This window comes from Patagioenas fasciata, chromosome 1 (genome assembly GCF_037038585.1).
Source record: "Patagioenas fasciata isolate bPatFas1 chromosome 1, bPatFas1.hap1, whole genome shotgun sequence".
Classification (NCBI taxonomy): domain Eukaryota; kingdom Metazoa; phylum Chordata; class Aves; order Columbiformes; family Columbidae; genus Patagioenas; species Patagioenas fasciata.
The window spans coordinates 92486272-92504799 of record NC_092520.1 but is presented as its reverse complement, the minus strand read 5'-3'; positions in this window follow the sequence as shown (position 1 = coordinate 92504799).

The following is an 18528-nucleotide window of genomic DNA, read 5'->3' as shown; positions in this document are numbered from 1 at the left end:
TTTTCCTTCATGCAGTTAGAAACCTTTCTTATTCGTAGCCAACACGGTCATTGTTTGGACTTACTTTGAGAACAAGAAGATAAAACGCCAGCACAGAGGTAATGTCTTTAATTGCTCTGGTCTGGGAGCCAAGGACAGTTCTGAGCTCTTCCCACAGGTGTGAGGTAGTAAGGGGGACATAGATGGGGCAGAGCTTGACTGACATCCAGACTGATCAATAAGACTATTCCATGCCATTAGTGTCATGCTTCTTATTTAAGGAGAGTCAGCATCTTCCAGTTAGTTCTTTTCCTCATTCAGTTGGAGCCAGGACAGAGACCTGTTGGGGGGAGTTCTGGTAGGGAATTTCTGTAGTTTGGCCTTTTCCCATCCTGCCATTTTGCAGAGGCCTCTGGGCCTTTCTGCCTTTTTCTCTCTTCTCTCCCCAGGATTGGCTGTTGGGACCAGTTGCTGCTGCCTGGGATTGGCTGTTTGGTACAGATGGAGCTCATGAGGAATTGCATTGAGTATCTTTTGGTTTATATTCTATCTTATATATGTAATTACTAATAGTGTATTAGTATTTTGTTATTGTATTAAACTGTGTTTTTCTCAATCCAAATTTCTCCCTTCCCTTTTGATTCTCTTCCCTGTTTGGGGGTGGGAGAGGGTAGCGAGCAAGCGGCTGCGGTGGTTATATTGCTAGCTGGGGTTAAACTAAGACACAGCTTTTCTAAAACTATTACGAAATTTCTGGTAATTTGTATTTCTGTCTGGATGGGAATTCAGTAGCAAAATGTCTTTTTGATAGCGCTTCAAAACCCCACACAACGACAAGACTTCGAAACTGAATGTAAAAGGCAGAACATTTGTCTGAACTCCCACAAGATCTGGAAGATTTGGAGGTTTGGAATAAAATTATAGTTATAATGTCTGAGTCTACCTATTATTTTTCACAAGAGAAAAACCCAAGTCTTGGAAGAGTTATGAGACAGCCTGATATACACGGCACTTGAATTACTTCGAGAATCACTCAGATCTTCTCAACAAACACGGTCAATTTTGTTGCAGAAAAATGATAGATCACTTATAGAAGGTTAGCAGTGGGCTAAGGAAGCATTGGGCAGCTCAGTCTGGTATCAGGCAGTACCAATCAGTCATGGTGGGACAGGAAAACCGTTGTAAGAAGCTGGCAAGCACACCAGCTTCAGCCACTGTTTAGAGCACTGCCATTTAATTTAGCAAGGAAGTATGAAAGAATCACTCAAGATTCCACTAAGTGCAAGAAATGCTTTCCCCAAGCTCCAGCTCAAAAACCATTCCACTTCCTCCTAATGTAAATATGAACTTTTTGACTCACCCACTTACCTCTGCATCATTAGAGCAAACTCACCTAGCAGAATCAAGAGCAGAGAGTGGGGCTACATCCTTGTCTAACTTTGATGTTTCTATACTCCTCAAGTTGCACAAGAAAAAAGTATAACCTTGGCGAAAACACTTAGCTAAAGATCATCTCCAACACAAAGGTATTTCTGAGTATAAAACTAGTGTTTCATCCTAAGGTCTTGCAGTTGTAGGTGCCTAATAAAATGTGCAAACCACAGGGATGCTATCTGGTCATAGACCGGGATCATCCATGGCCTTTAAGAACTAAGACTCCCAGCAGTTTTCTAAACCACTTGCTCTTCCTTTCTCCTCCTTGCAGATTCAGCTCTGCCAAGACAACTCATCCAGATCTTACAAAAATAAAATTGTTCAGGTTTTTGTTTGCATCCGTCACATTAATCAAAAAGAGAAAACACTGTAAATGACCTAGGAAAAAATGTGCCAATGGAAAAAAATGATCACCAGAAATTAAAGTATTACAAGTGCTAAATCATCTCAGTGGATATTGGGGAAAACCACATTGGGGAAATCCACAGTACAGAATATCTTCACAATACAAAAGTACTGATACAATAAAGGAGAGTAAGCCAATGTTCTTTCTGCCGCTGTCATACATTGATTTGGAATGACCTGTCCTGCTCACATAGATCCATTTCTTTATTTAAAAAAAAAAAATTAAAAAAATAAATTTCATAGTAAGTCACCCCAATGAAACTTTCTAGCTAATCAATGAATATATAACACAATGATAGTACCTCTGGTTTTGTTAGCACTTTGTTTTTACCTGTCCAATTCAACTACAAGTTCTCTTAATATAAAATGCATGGTAAATATAATCAGCTATATATCTAATTCCCAGAAAATAAAACCAGTGTGTGGATCTAGTGTATTAACATGATGAGTATATTCAAATCAATCTACACTAAGAACTTAGTGGCTTTTGAAAAGCTAATGAAGCTTGTAACAAATCTTCAGCATAATATACTGCAAGTTCCTTAGTGAATGAAGTGGCAGAACAGTAAAAGTCTGTCTTAGTGACAATTACAGGCCAGTTCTGCATTCGTGAGCATGTAAATTTCAATTAGTCTGAACTTTAAAATGGGATTCTACCATAAAAGAAGGCCTGAAACAGGAATCAGGGCTCCCATATTTTGTCTCAATGATTTTTGCAGGGAAGGTGCTCCACCTAGAAATGAAAGTGTATGCTAACCTCCAGACCTGAAAAAAAGCATGGGCTCTGAGGAGCAGGAACCCAGGAGTATTTTTATAGCATAATATCCTTTCCAGTCCTAACGCTTGTTGGCTTTTTTATGACCTTAGTGGCATCTTAGCTATCCCATTGCCTTCAGTGAATTTGCAGAGTTAACTCTAGTGTAGTACAGTAAAAAGTTCTATTTCATCTCAAAGAGAGAAAAAGCTCCAGCTTGTTCAGTCTTTTTTTTATTATTATTATTATTCATGGTGAAGTAACAAAGCAAAAGCCTTGGAAGAAAATACTGAAAGCAAGAATATCTGAATGTGTAAAACAGGAGGATCAGCTCTTTCTTCTGTACTTTGAATAAAAATTCAGAAATATCTCTCAAGGTTGCTACCTCAAAAAAAAAAAAAAAAAGAGAGACAAAAATTATACAACTAACAGATGAAACCAGTTTGCAGCATCATTTGTTATAGATACCAATCTGTGTCCAAAATCTTGTAACTTCTTATCTTTCGAGAAAATCAGTAGGATATACTTTCTATTTACAACCCTGCTGGGTCTGTTCTGCAATTTAACACACAATTTAGCAACACAGCAAGCTCGATAGGAACAAGAGTATGTTGAACCTGAGTTGCTAAGCACAGCAAGTTCGGGCAAGCACAATGTCTGGCAGCAATGCACACAGCCCTCCCAAGAGCGTGTGTGTGTGTGTACACACATGTGAGTGCACACATTAGTGTCCAGCAAGTGAGAATGAAATGGGACTCTCTTTATGAGGTACCACAGTGATCCTCAACAATGCATCCCATTAAAACAGGCATTTTCAAGCTGGCTTCAGGAGCTACAAGTGTCTGGGAAAGAGTCTTTTTTTTTTTTCTAGTGGAAGGTGATCTAGCTGTGACATTTACTGAGACTTGCAATGTGTGCAGGGCATTTGTGATATTGACAATGCCACCAAAAATAAGGTGACTCGGACCAGAACTTTGATCTCAGAACCGTATATTATATCAGCAAAATAAGAGGATGTATGTACAGAAGTTAGGATTAGATAAGTCACAGAACAATTTCTACAGCAAACGTGTGAAAAACAATATGTGGAAGATACAGCAGAACCGATGACAGCTTCAGGAAAGTAAGAAGTCAAATAGCCCCCTTGCAGAGATGTTATGAATGCTAGGACACACAAAAAAATACTGTAGCAATTCCCATTTCCACTGGTGAAATTGGATACAAAAAATGGACACTATGAAACAATGAACTGTATCATTGCTTTATGGGATGTAGAATTGTTTGTATTGTGTAATAAGATGTTACAAGTTAGTGAGGCAGAACAACTTGTGCTATTCTCAGCAGAATCACTCAGGGCATAACAGCAACTCCTTTGCTTCATTTTTAGCAGTGGAGCCTGTGTAGTTCCCTCCCTGCACAAAATTGTGTGGAGGACATGATAAAATCAGTAATTCTCAAGATCACTTCCTTCAGCTGGCGCTGCTTTAATGTGTCATATTCCCAGTTCTCATGGAAAACCTAGATTATAAGATAGGAGGTACCAAACACCTACCTCATGCTAATAGGGCAGTAATACACATAATTATACCCAGTGCTTTACATCCTCTCCAATATTGGCAATGCAGAAGCTGACAATATTGGCATGTTTCCGTTGGCACCACCAGCTACTCGTGCTCAGTGCTGTGCCAACATCCCCTGATGTAAAATTAGAACAGTAAGACCACATCCTGCCTTCCTTTGTTTGCTCACCTATTTAGGCAGCGGTTTCAGCCGAGCCCGAGCCGTCCACTCCTCTGCACACAGAGGGAAAAGCGCACACAAAGGAGTCGTGCTGCCCAGCACTCCCACGCCGCGCTGCGATAACACAGATGGAGACCAGGGGAGAGAGCAACCTCTCCGCAGTGGTCACAGGCACTGCAGACACTGGTGGTGTTCCGGACAGCATGCAGGCTAGGGATTTTCTTCGCTGACAGAAAGCCCCCTGCGACACTGCCATCATTTCTCTGCTCATACAATATGTACTATAGAGGCTCAAGTCTTAGCTGTAGCCAATGACTAAGTGACAGGATGTTTTCACTTACCTAAAGTACCAATACAGTGATCTTCCAGTGGTTCCTTCGACTTCAGAAGATACAAATACTTGCAATCATCTTTGCTGGCTATGATCATTTCCATGGCAATGCTGTTATTGTCTAGTGCTTTGTGTGTGCCAGGCAGTCTGTGAAGAGGAAACAAGAAAAAAGCCCAAACTGTTTACAGTTTGATGACCTGTGTCTGCAGCCTGTGGTAGCACTTCTGCAGTAATTCTGAAGGCATGCGTGTGCACACACACATACATGTTCATGGAGGAGTGGTGAGGCTCACTTAATTTTCTATTTGCATTGGCAAGTAGAGATGGGAGGAATGAGCATGTGGAGAAGAAAGAGGCAAGGTGAGACCATATTTTTTGTGGCATCATTAGCAGAAACTGTGGAACTGCAATACCAGCATCACTGTAATCTTGTCGTTTTGGTGGCTTGAACTGCTGTGCAACAGTGTTACATCTGCTGCAAAGATGCGAGTAGGACACACATGCAAGCATTACTGCAGGTGAGTCAAGTTGCAGAACCAGGGGACAAAGACACAATACAATAACAATGAAGAAAGGAACACAAACACACACACACACACACACACACAAACAATAACAACAAAAAAAAACAAAAAAAAAAAAAAAACAAAAAACAAAAAAAAACCCAGACAAACAAAATAGAAAGAGAAGTTCACTTGCCTGTCAGAAACAGCAACTCTGCCCTGTGTAACTTCTGTGGTGGAGTTTTAGACAGTCATACTGGAAAGAGGAGTAAAAATTGCACTTAGAAATACATAGAAAGTGACAAATGTCCTTTAGCAGAGTGGTAAGACAAAATTTGCTTTTTTTAACCTTGACTTTCTGGGCTCTAAGCATTTCTAAGTCTTGAAGCTGAACAAGCCCATTATCAGTATGAAAATGCCAAAGAAACTGGAATGCTCTAAGTTTGCTTTCTTTCCTTTCTCAAAAAAAAAAAAAAAAAAAAAAAAAAGCTTTTACTACTTTGTAATTATAGCAAAGTGAATAATTGACAATAATTAAATTGTTCCATATCATATCAACAATGGTCCCACATCTTACTTTTATGCAGACAATTTTTCCTTTCATTTGGCAAAGACAGCAATAGGTCTAGCTGTATCTATACGTAAAAATATAAATCTAGTTATCACACAGCAAATGACTGTCGAAGTTTTGGGCTGAATCTGTTTAAGTTCAGATAGGCCCTATCCCGTATTTTTCCATAATGTCACCAACAACCACTGTTTATTATCCAGAGCAGGGTGTTCTAGTTTAAACAGATTCTCTTTGGTTTCTCAAATTTGGCAGGCTGTGTGCACAATGCCTGTACCCTGAAAGGATCCAAGTTAATAGCTAGACTTTTTCATGTTGTGTCACATCCAAAGATCACTCCTTAGATACCTGATCGCTGAATAACGAAAGTTGTATGCTTTCTAATACGAGGTCTTTGTCAACAGAGCAGCTCATTTGTTTTGCTATCTTGACTGCACGTGAGAGAATGATCCATTTTTTTCTTGCTTTTCAGCTGCCCTTACAGACGACAAACATGTTTCTGTACAGGACCCAGGAACAGAACAAGGAGGACTAATGTATAATATGTAACTTGGCATTGCATGCTTTGAGACTAGTGTTTGGAAACAAGGAGAAAGTGAAAAACAATGTGTTCAGTGGAATTTTCCTTCGTGTATATATTTTATCTGCAGCTGCAATGTATGGAGGCCAAGTTATTAGAGGTGAACTGGAAAAGAAGCAGTAAAATGTCATTAACTTCAGCACTTCAGAAGCGAGGGATGGAAATGACCCATAAAACTTGTACCAGAGAGGGATTGCTCCTTCCAGGACTGCGATAAGCACACCAAATGGGGAAGAGTAGGAAGCACAGGCACCATACTTTAACCCTGCCTGCCTTTCCTCCTGCTTGCCCACACTCTGGGCTTTGCCCCTCTCCCAGGTGGGATGCCGTTCCAGCAGGTGCTGCTCTGGTCGCCTCACTGCCCACCCACAAGCTGCACCAGGGCAGAGACCCATCTGTGTTGGAGGGAGAAAAGAGGGGTGGGAAAGGGGGAAGTGGACCTTCAGAAACACGTTGCTGAGGTTTCGTGGATGCTTTTCAACAAAAAAATGTTATGAGAATACAAGAGGCTCTTCCTCACTGAATGTGGATATGAAATTTAATAAAAAGAAAGCCTACTGTCAGTATATTGCCACAGTATTTTCATGAAGATTCGTCCTTCAGAGATGGATTATACAACTTTTCTTATTAGAGGAATGTGAAGATTAAAGATCCCAAATGCTCTATATTTTTGAGTTGTTGTAATAAATGTGCCAGGGAGAGATTTCCAAAATGCATTTTAATCCATAGTAGGCTGAAAGTTGTGCACTATAAGCAATTTTCATTGTTAGAGGGAAGTAAATATAAATTACTGAAGAATCAGAAAATCCTGTTCCAACTAGCAGCTCACACAGTATTTCAATCGTATGCCTACAGTATTTTGAAAGGAAGGAAGGCAAAAAAAACTGTAATAAACTGCCACTTAATGACATATTTTCAAAATCAAGATGTTGGCTTGCATATAGAAAAGCTTTTCTTACATCTCCTAAACTGCACAAATAGCTTTTCTACATGCAAACGAGCATCTGCAGTACATATGCACCTATATCCAGGATGGTACATACACAAAAATAGATATGAAAACTGAGACTTACAATTGTAGAGGCAAAGGTGGGGTCCCTTTTAAAGTTAGTTTTCAGGTACTAATTTAAATACCTAAAAGGGAAGAAATTGGGAGCTAATCTTTCTTCCCTCCCCACTCTACTTATTTCAGACTTTCCCAACTGTGTTAGATATGAAAGGGTCTAAGAAGAAAGTATTATCATAGCTAATGCAGTGCCCAGGGTATGAGTCATATGCCAGAATGCCCGCTCCTGCCTGTGGACAGAGGGACTTGGAACACAAAAGGCTCCGAGGAGGAGGAATAGCACTTTAGCAGCCCCCAGCTACTGGGAGGCTGGAGGTGGAGCTGGCTGGTGATAACTGGACAAATTGTTTCCATCACATGGTTAATGACTCAGCATCATTATCCCAAAGTATTTATTTTTTCATCTCTACCAGCTTGCCCAGCACACTTGTGTAGAAAAGAATGTGGGGGGACTCAGAGAGGGGAGATAGGCATTAAAGTTTGTAGCCTTTGCTGAGTCAGCATTATGCATATTTTCCGCTGCTGCTTTGCCATCTCTCAGGTTGTAACATTACAACTGTAGCACCATCAGAGAGATTCCCACTGGACTTCAGTGAAGCTTGGATCAGGGCTCAGGCACCTCTCAGTCAATAAATACACGCTGCTCATCCACAGCAGCAAGGAATTCTAACCCTGTGTGCCTGTGTGCATACGTATTTCTTCTGCGTGCACACACGCAGCTGGAAACCCCTCGTCTGGGTTGAGAACAGTGAGGGAGCAAACGCTGACTACTCTCCTCCCACATTCTCCAAAATATCAAGAGTCATATACTTCTTCACAACACTGGCAACTAGTGAGTAGAAATGGCCATGACAAGAGTGGGAGTAATCAGCGTATATGCAGTATATACTGATACGTAGCTGCTGCAGCCCTTGTTCCCTTCAGCTGGTTCCCAGAATAAGAAAGTGATAGTATGTGTAGGTTTATTTTAAGTAGGGCTAGAGCACACATATAGCTGGCTCGTACACAGTCCCCTGCAAACAGTGCTTACTCGATGCAATATGTTATGTCACCATGGCCCTAAATACCTCTGCTTTGCAGAACAAATTCAACACATAACTTTTGAAAAACAGTGACGCTTTCAATACCCTTTCTGTTGTCAGTGGAGTGGAGAAGTGTTAATATGGATTTTGGTACTTATCTGTATTTACTGCTACCCTGCTGGCTCTCTGTCACTAATATTCATAAAAACACCCACAACAATGAACAGTGGAGCCTTGCTAATGCCTCCCACCAGCCACATGGTATGCAGAGCTTAAGGTTGGAAGGTCACATATTCCTTCCCTTTGTTTTTATTCCCCATTTGGTGAAGACCGACCACGGAAGGGCACTCAGTTGCCCATGCTGTTTGGACTAGGCTCCTTTCAGTGGTGCCCAATGATAGGATGAGGGGCAATGGGCACAGACTGAAGCACAGGAGGTCCCATCTAAATATGAGGGAAAACTTCTTTACTTTGAGAGTACCAGAGCACAGGAACAGGCTGCCCAGAGAGGTTGTGGAGTCTCCTCTGGAGACACTCAAGACCCACCTGGACACATTCCTGTGTGATCTGCTCTGGGTGAACCTGCCTTAGCAGGTGGGTTGGACTAGATGATCTCCAGAGATCCCTTCCAATGGTTGGGACCATTCTGTGGTTCTGTGACTGAAAGGCCTTTTTCCAGTAGGAGGTACACTCGCTCCCCAGTCTTCAAAATGAAACCCAAACAGCAAAAAGAAGATGAGCCCAATCCTGCACAGAAGTCTTTAAAACAATTAATTGTTGTCATTAATGTATTAGGGACCATCCTGCCCCAGTTGACAAAGAGCAGAGATACTGGCAACTCCAATTCATAAAGAGCACAGTCACTGAAGGCCAGTTTGTACCAGACAGCCTGGTGCCGTGGGATGCTCTTTGCTCCTCTTTTCCAGCACCAACTGATTGCACATTGTATCAGCAGCTGCTTTTGCCACTGAGGACGATGCGTGCATACGCTAACACAAGAAATAGCCCACTAGCTATTTTCTAGCTACTAAGAGCTGCCTCAGTGTGCAGTCTGCTACATGAGCAATATCTTCTAGTGCAGAGAGCAGATTTGTTGGCTGGGCAGTCATACTGCTTCTAAGGTCGCTACTTTACTTTGAGCTTTTCTACCATCTGTGCTTCTCTGCTCTCTTACTTAGAGGGGGCACCCAAAGGCACAATTCAGCTCTTAATTTAGACCCCCAAATGTTACATAAAAGTTATTCATTCCAGATGGACTCAGAAGTCACTGTTACAAAAGACTTGTTAAACAGTCAATGTTACAAGTGAAGATGAATTAATACCTCCCCATGTTATCTATTTGTGTCTTCTGTTCCCTACTTCTAGGCATATAATCACTTCATAACTCATCCAAGGAATAGGAAGAGCCCCTTTGAATTTAACTAACAGGCTATGTTACCGAATAAGTAAATGCAGTTTGTGCTTAATTTAAATTTGCTTAAGTTTGACACTTTCTGTCACCTTGCGTGTCAGACAAAAACAGCCCAAAGAGACTACAAAGACTATCATCAAATAAAAAATTTAATGAAATATAACAGGGGCAAGTGTAGAGTCAGTCTTGCATCTGGGCAGGAACAACCCCAGGTTCCAGTATAAATTGGGGAATGACCTGTTAGAGAGCAACATAGGGGAAAGGGACCTGGGGGTCCTGGTGGACAGCAGGATGACCATGAGCCAGCACTGTGCCCTTGTGGCCAGGAAGGCCAATGGCATCCTGGGGTGTATTATAAGGGGGATGGTTATTAGGTCGAGAGAGGTTCTCCTTCCCCTCCACTCTGCCCTGGTGAGACCACATCTGGAATATTGTGTCCAGTTCTGGGCCCCTCAGTTCCAGAAGGACAGGGAACTGCTGAAGAGAGTCCAGCATAGGGCAACAAAGACGATTAAGGGAGTGGAGCATCTCCCTTATGAGGAAAGGCTGAGGTAGCTGGGGCTCTTTAGCTTGGAGGAGACTGAGGGGTGACCTCAGTATGTAAAGGGTGAGCGTCACGAGGATGGAGCCAGGCTCTTCTCGGTGACAACCAATGATAGGACAAGGGCTAATTGTTTCAAACTGGAATACAAGAGGTTCCACTTAAATATGAGAAGAAACTTCTTCTCAGTGAGGGTGACAGAACACTGGAACAGGCTGCCCAGGGGGGTTGTGAAGTCTCCTACTCTGGAGGCATTCAAAACCCACCTGGACATCTTCCTGTGTAACCTCATCTAGGTGTTCCTGCTCTGGCAGGGGGATTGGACTAGACGATCTTTTGAGGTCCCTTCCAGTCCCTAGCATTCTGTGATTCTGTGATATCCTCATGAGGGATATTAATATTTGCAGTCTTGTCCAAGAAGAAAAGCAAGATGCAAGCCAGCATTTTCAAAAGCAGCACCCATTCTGCATACCTTCAAACAGGGTTCACTTGAGCCTGAATCTCTGCTTGGCAACCACCAATAGCAGGTGGCACTCAGAGGACTCTTTTGTCCAAAAATAAAATCCCGGGTATCTGAACTCCATAGCTCAGACTTCAGGCATACTAAACCACAGTGCACTCTTGAAAAGATAACCCAAAGTCAGTGTGTAGTTGGGAAGTCTGAGAAACATTTGGAGCGGAAATTTCACCTCCAAGTCCTATCCTGAAGGACGGGACTTACATGCAGAGCTAATGGCATAACACACACTTGTGCTGCCTGGTCATGAGCAAGTTTACCAGCAGTTGTTGAAAACACGTGCATAATGGCCATATCCTCACTTTTATGGATAAAATCTTGGGAAGTGGAAGGATGAACATATCAATTACATGAGCAAGTACAGTATTTGTCCTCCCTTTAACCTAATGTTCTGAAGTGTGTGAAAGATTAGCATTAAGGATTTCCATGGGCCATTTGCTGTAACCCTATCTAGACAACTTCCTGAAATAAAAGAACAGATTTGAGCTCCTAGGTAGAAGCGTTCAGGTACATGAGAATATAACCAAATAATAATTTATCACAAATGTGGGCTGCATGTAGAAATGAGACAAATCAGTGGTTTATTTGATTCAAGAAGAGGTTCTGAAGTCAAAACCCCTCCTAAAGTGCCTACATTTGGTGAGCGTAATCTCACTGAGGCATATGAGATCTGATGATAGTTTCCTACTCTAAACATTAAAAACACTGACATTTTACTGATAACATTACCCAATAAGTGTGTCCAAAAGATCGTTTTTAAATACTAAACACCTTTCCTGGCAATACCCTCTCCTCTCTTTTCAGAAAATTAACCCTGTCCACAGGAAAGTAAAAAAGAAGAAAATCACACATTAAAATTGCTTGGAAAAGTAATCCCAGGGCTGAAGCATACATTAACAAACCTGATGTACCACAGTGAACTGGAAAGCTCACTAATAACCTTACAAAATATCAGACACAGCAGGTTGCTAATTTAACAAGCTTCACTAATACAGGATTTCTTGGCTGCTTCCACCTTAAGTAAGCATTTTTGCCAGTTTTAGTTCCTCACTAATTTGGATTCCTCACACTCATTTTTCTGAATTTTTCAACATGATAATTTCCTAGATATTTCTTTATTTGAGTGTAACAAATCCATTTTCACAGTATACATGATTCTTAATACACTCAGCATGGATTACTTCTCTGAAGACATTGGAACTAGAGGACTCTACCTGGGAAGTCACTGGCTACTATGTAAAATGACTTCAGGTGCCACCTTGATGCAAGGTGTGCCTTCTGTAGAGCCAAGATTTCACCCCATGTGTTTTCAGAGACTAATAAAAAAGTGACTTGGAAGAATCATCACTGCCCTGCAGGCCCATTCACATGATGGCGTGAAAATGTGAGCAGAAACAAGCCAGCTCCTCCACAGCAAGCAGTAAAACTTCCCCTGAACTCAATGAGTCCATTTTGCTTCCTCTGCATCTTGAATCGATGATGTCCCAGTAATCTTGCTGTATGCTACCAGTGGGATAGTGCTACCTTGTCCCAGCTTCTGCAATGGGAAAGTTGGGTGGCAGCAGGTCCTGCTCACACCTCCTGCCTCTGGTGCTGGTTAGCGGGACCCTCTGGCTGGAGAGGCAGGAACACAGACCCCACAGCAGAGAGACTGGCAGGGAGCAAGATCGGGACCCCACTGCAGGACACAGGGAACAGTCTGTGCAGAATCAGGGTGAGGTGTAAGGTGAAAGTGCGAAAGCAGGAGGTGGGAGGCTGGGACTTTCTGTTCCCTGGCACGGTAAAGGGTTGGTTGAAACAAAGAAGTCAGGAGGGATTTAGGCTGGCCAAGAGGGAGAGGAGGAGGAGAACAGCAGTGGGAGGTACAAGTCAACCTAATGGGAATAGAATCTAGGAGGAGATTGTTAATTTGTTCAGCAGGTGATGGTGGGTTAGCCTACATTCACTGCAGTGAAGTACACACAAACTTGCACACCACACACAACAGCACATGGTTTTTTCACTTGCACCAGTAGGCTCAGCTCATGAACAAGAAGTAGTGGGACATTTTTTCTTTCTGTAGTAAGTTCTGGGCCTTCCCTGCTTTGAAGGGGATTGGCGCCTATATTGGCTGTCCAAGCTGAAAGAGTGAGATTCATCTCCAGATAACCATGAGCCAGGTGTTTTGCAACAGGCAGACATCTGAGGGACAACCAGGGTATCACCCAGAATGAGGCAGCTGAGAAAGCCTTTGGCATCTGGGTCTGTCTGAGTATCACATATAGCAGAAGACCTTGTCTCAACTGACCAGGACAAACTCTGGAAAGGAGGGTGAGTGGCCTTCCTAATGGAAGAGAAGTGGGCAGCGTGAGGTCTGTCATCAACCCACCTAGGAAGAACGAGGCCAAACTGATCTGCCTCTGCTTCAACAGTGTCGTTAATGTTGTTGCTATGTCCTCTCCCAACCTCTGAGCTCCCCCATCATCTTGCAGGTCTCCTTTTGCTGGCTCCTGATTCTTGAAGACATGATGTGATGAAGCATATGGGAAGGACATGCCCTACCAATTGGATGCAGGATTTAAGTGACATTTAGCCTGAAAAGGTACAGGGACCTGCTCAGCTACCCCCCAGTGCACCCATGTTCTGCAGAGATGTCTACTGTTGGCAGAGAGTCAGCGAGGTGGGCTCATATCACCCTCCAGAGCTTCCCAAGAGCTGGAAGATCCCAGGGAGACCTCCCTGTGAAGAGGGCCATGTCTCTGTTGGTATTCCTAACCACCACCGCTCACTGCTATTGTGGCTGTGTTGGTAGCCATAGCAGAGTGGACTAAATGCAGACAGAGCATTTAAGGACCTTTTCTTTTCTTTTTAAAGCTGTGTCACAATAGAACCATTTGAGCTCTCATTGCTCCACCATTTCCAGTGTTCCAGTAATGGCTATGAAACGGCAGGCAGAGTTCCTCACTCCAGCTCCTCTCTCCCGTGGGAAAACAGCTACTTGATCCACCACAGAAAGTTGGCTTTGTTTGTGGGTAACCTAGGGAATAATGTATTAGAAGGTCCCCCTCCGGCACATACAGGAGGAGGGAACACAGCCCTTGGGGCAGGGTGTAGCTGCTTTATAGAGATATAATCCTTTCAGGGATTACTTTCTATTTAAATGGTTTATGCCTACATTTTTGTTTGTATGACACGCTTCTAAGCCAGGGGAGGAAGAGCTGGACTTGTAGTCTGAGACACTTCAGAGTCAAAAAAGCCTCAAAGATGCAAAGGTTACAGAGGAGGGTTTCATGAAAAGCGTCCTTTGAGATTTGCAGCTGCCTGGTGATACTGACCCTGAGCCTTCCTGATGGCCAGCAAGGGTGTTTAGGGTTTAGTCAATACTTCGCATTCACATCCAGGACAAGTGGAGTTCAAATTCTTCCCAACGGACTAATTAGGCAAAATATTTAGAAATGCTGTAATTCCATTCATGCTTTTGCCATAACATTTAGAGAAACAACAATGCTTTTCATATTCACTGATACCAAGAGCCTCTGACAGCGTGTCTACTCCAGAAAAACACACGGTCCCCCTAATGTACGTGCACTTATACCCAGGCCTTGGTAGCTTTTACAACAGAAATACCTGCTGCACCAATGCACATGAATCTCAGTATCCAGAATTTGTTCATATAGGCACACCTGAGAAGCCATTACTGGGATTCAGAAGCGCTTGTATCTGTTCAATTAAAGGGCAATATCATTTACAGCAGTAGCAGAAAGATAATCAGACAGGTTTATTTGCTGCCAAAATGGGCAATGTATATTCACAAAGCTTTTCTAGCTCCTTTGTTGTGCCCTTACAGAAAGATCTGTTAACAGCAGTGTCTGCTGCACAGTATTGTATTGCCTTTTTATTTTTCCAAATAATTAAAAAAAAAAAAAAAAAAGGAAATCCTGGAAATGTTAAACAAACTATTCTATTTTCATTAGGCTGTAACAACACCATTAAAAATGCTACTCGTCTCTAGAGTAGGGGAGGCAATACAAACATTCTCCTGCTTTTTTTTTGGATTAGAGTATGTCATGATGAAACAATCACTGCGTCATGATCAGCGTGCTTAAGAGTGCAGCCAGCCAGTTCCAAAAGGGTATAAAAGCCAATGCCCAAGAGTTTATAGAGTGACAGAGCCAATTCTACTACTGATTTATTGAAACTTAAATTGGAGCGCTTAGATTTAATTTCTGCCAAATGATGTCGTTGGAATGCCTAGTTATTTTCTCATGCGAATAACTGAAAAAAAAAAAAAAAAAAAAGAGAGAAGAAAAAAGAAAAAAAAAGTGCCCTGGAACTCTTAAAATTAAAGACCTTCTCTCTTTTTGTCAGGCTGCAACAAAACCAGCACATTTCCTGGTGCTTCCCTTTTGCCAGTGCTTTTAAAATGGTTAAGGTGTTGTTTGTTTGCTTTTTTTAACATGAATTCTGAATGGTTCTTCTGGGTCCAGGTACAAGACACAGCAATCCAGGGAGGCGAGGGCTCCTCCCTTGCCCTGCTCCACTCCTCTTTTCTGGTGCATGCCTAATCCTGTAAACACCTTAAACGAGAACTGGCTTCAAGTGCTACTATTTGTGCTATCAAGTTGGGAGGCATTTTATTTTTCTGAAATGAAAGAGCCAATTTATGCCCTTTTATGGACCATTTGAGAACTCGCTGCAGTGGAAACTTTTCTGCAATAAAGGTTCCCTTGTTTATGAGCCCTTTGTGTTACAAGTTGCAGTACCACTTGTTGCACTTAGAGAGCATCCTGCAGGCTCTGGTCAGGAAATCAGACCTCATTCCTTCTCCCCAGGATTCGGTATGGGTTTTCCAACACTGTCTTTAGCCTGCCATCAAGTTATTACAAAGCTGGTGAAAAATACTCTATCTAAAGGTAGTTTGTTCCACACATGGCATGAAACAGTCTTCCTTAATATGAATAAGTGTATGTTAATGAAGTAAACTATACCATGGGATCCAATACTCTAAACCACCTTTTATTTAAATATGAATACTGAAATGAAACTTGCTGTCACCCAAAGCTTGGTCATGTTCAGCTGAGAATCACTAACCCGAGTGCTGTCCTGTTTATATGGTCCCTGATTTGTTCCTCAAGACTCTGAGGTAAGCAAAAAAACGTATCATTAACAGGAGCAACTCTGCTCACTGCTAAAACCAGTTCCATCAGTATTGATGCTGCAGTAAAAAAATAACTCTTTATGCATAAATTGGTCCTGCCAGAGGTATACTGGTTGCCTTTTCAGTTTTGAAACAGTGCTTTTGTTTCCAATTTACAAAAAGCTTCCTTCACCGCTAAGTGAAAGACCAATCTGACAACCAGGGAAAGAAGAAATGTAACTAAAAGGCTCTATCAGGGTTACAATAAAACTACAGAACATGTTTGCATTGCCATGTAAAGAATGAATGAGAGGGACAAAAGAGACAAAATATCTAGCTATTTTTCTGTCTGTCTATCTATCTAATTCTAAAACCTCAAATACTACTCAATATGTGGTAGGTGTTATTTATTTAACCACAAATGACAGATAATAATCAACTGGAGGAGCTGAGGGTCTCTTAATACCATTAAACTATGAAGTTGTAGAAATGACAGCAAAATAATTACTGTTGTGCTTGTTGAGTTGTAGGATCTAAGCTCCATGTTTCCATGGATATAGAGTTTCTGGTTTTCGGTTTGGTCTTTTCCTATTTAAAGATCAATACCGTGCTAAGGAGAAAGCAGGATTCAATTCAATATTTCTTTTGCTGTCTAAACATCAATACTTCGAAGAGCTGGGCAGCCTGAGCATGTACATACAACCTGGGCTCACTTCAGACCCCCCCATTTGTGTGATGCAAAGTGACTGAAAAAACATCTTATCTACCTTGTGGAAGAGCCTTGCCATGTTTACAAATATCTTGTCCCCGATACCAAACCTTTGGGATGTCTTTACTCCACCTCTGAAACCCTGATATGGCAAGAAGTAGAGGTGACTGAGCCAGGGCCCCTTGGTTTTTATGACTTCCAAGAAGACGTATAGATTCATGCACCATCAGTTGTATGTTCAAATGTCTCTGTGATTGCCACTGAGTCAATCTTTTCCCTCTGGTGCACATTCAAGCCTCCTCCTCCTCTTTGCCCACATGTATATTCCCTGTTGATGTTCCCCTTCTCCTTGACATCCTTGTGGTCACTCTGGTGACCATACAGTGAGGATATCAAGGCAGAGGGGAATGTCGACAGGGAGTACGCATGGAGGATGGTGGTTGCATGGACTGAGATCAGCATAAAACTGTTCACACGGTGGTATCATGAGTGCTTTGACTTACCCAACCAGTCCTAAAGACGGAGTTAAAGAAAAGCCTGACGTTCATTTCTCCTCTGTGCCTACCCCAGACTAAGCCCAGAGAATGGAGAAACTCATATCAGACAAGCAAATACCAAGCTATTGCAGGTTTATGCATTCTAGGCTTACAAAATCATCTGGCATTTGATCAATTAGGTTATTATTTATTACCGTGTTTCACATACAGAGCAACACTCTGCTATTCAGTGTAGAGGTGGCCCCTCCACTAAGTCAACAGGGTGCTGAAGAACAATGTCTACAGAAAACAAATCTCATCTCAGAAATACATGTGCCCCAGATCGAGGAGCTTCCAGGTCTGCAACCATGACACCAGCAAAGACAAACAAGTCAGGCAAGAGCTAATGAGAAATCATTGTGAAAGATGAAAATGGTGAGAATTTGCGGAGCAGGTGGGCAAAACACACTTTCAGACCAGGCACTCAACTGGCAAAAAATGGTAACAAAAGCCGTTTGACGTTTAATGGTGCAATTAACTTGTGTGGGGGCAGAGAGTAGCTCTACCTCGCACGTTTTTAACTAAGACCTAACTCCAGACTCTCAGTAGTGCCATTGGTGTGGTACAGCAAGGCTGTCCAACGCCAGCATCTGTGAGCACAGAGAAGGATCGGGATGTTTCCCAACACTTCCTGGCACCCGCCTGCTGGCAGCCCAGGCTGTCTGTGTCCTTTCCCCGTGTGTGCCCTCCATGCAGCGCTGCCTTCCTTTCCCCACTACGCTCCCGGACAGAGGGAGTCGGGAAAAACAAAAGCTTTGAAGGCAGTAAGTCAGCCAGCTGGACTGGAAGTCCTTGCGAAGAGTGGCTATTTAGATGAAGGGGAGCTGGCAGAGGAGGATTAACATTATCAGTAGCCATCACTTAATCAAGGACATAAGGAAGAGAGAGAGACAGACAGAAATGGGTTTAGCAGTGCAGAAGGAGCTCAACTTGAGCTGTTTAATAGAGAAAGCTCAGAAATACCATGCTTGGAAACTCTGCAGGTGGGGTGACTAGACAGAGGTATTGCCAGCCTAGTTTGCCTTCCACTCTTGATTGGAATACACAAGCCTCTGGGGTAGCAATGGTTTCACTTCAAGCTGCAATGTTGTTTTTCTGAATCCCTTTATCACCCATCCCTACATTTCTGAGCAATTCTTTGCTCAGGCTGAAATTTCTCTGCTTTGTCTCTGCATCAGAAAAGTTGTCGTTGGATTCTTTCAGCCATGGATGAATTTTGCAAGAACCAAAAATACATCTGCAAGACATGCGGGACCTGACAGCCCTTCCCATCTCCTCATCACACCACAGCGGTCTTCAGCAAGGCTGAGTGTCTG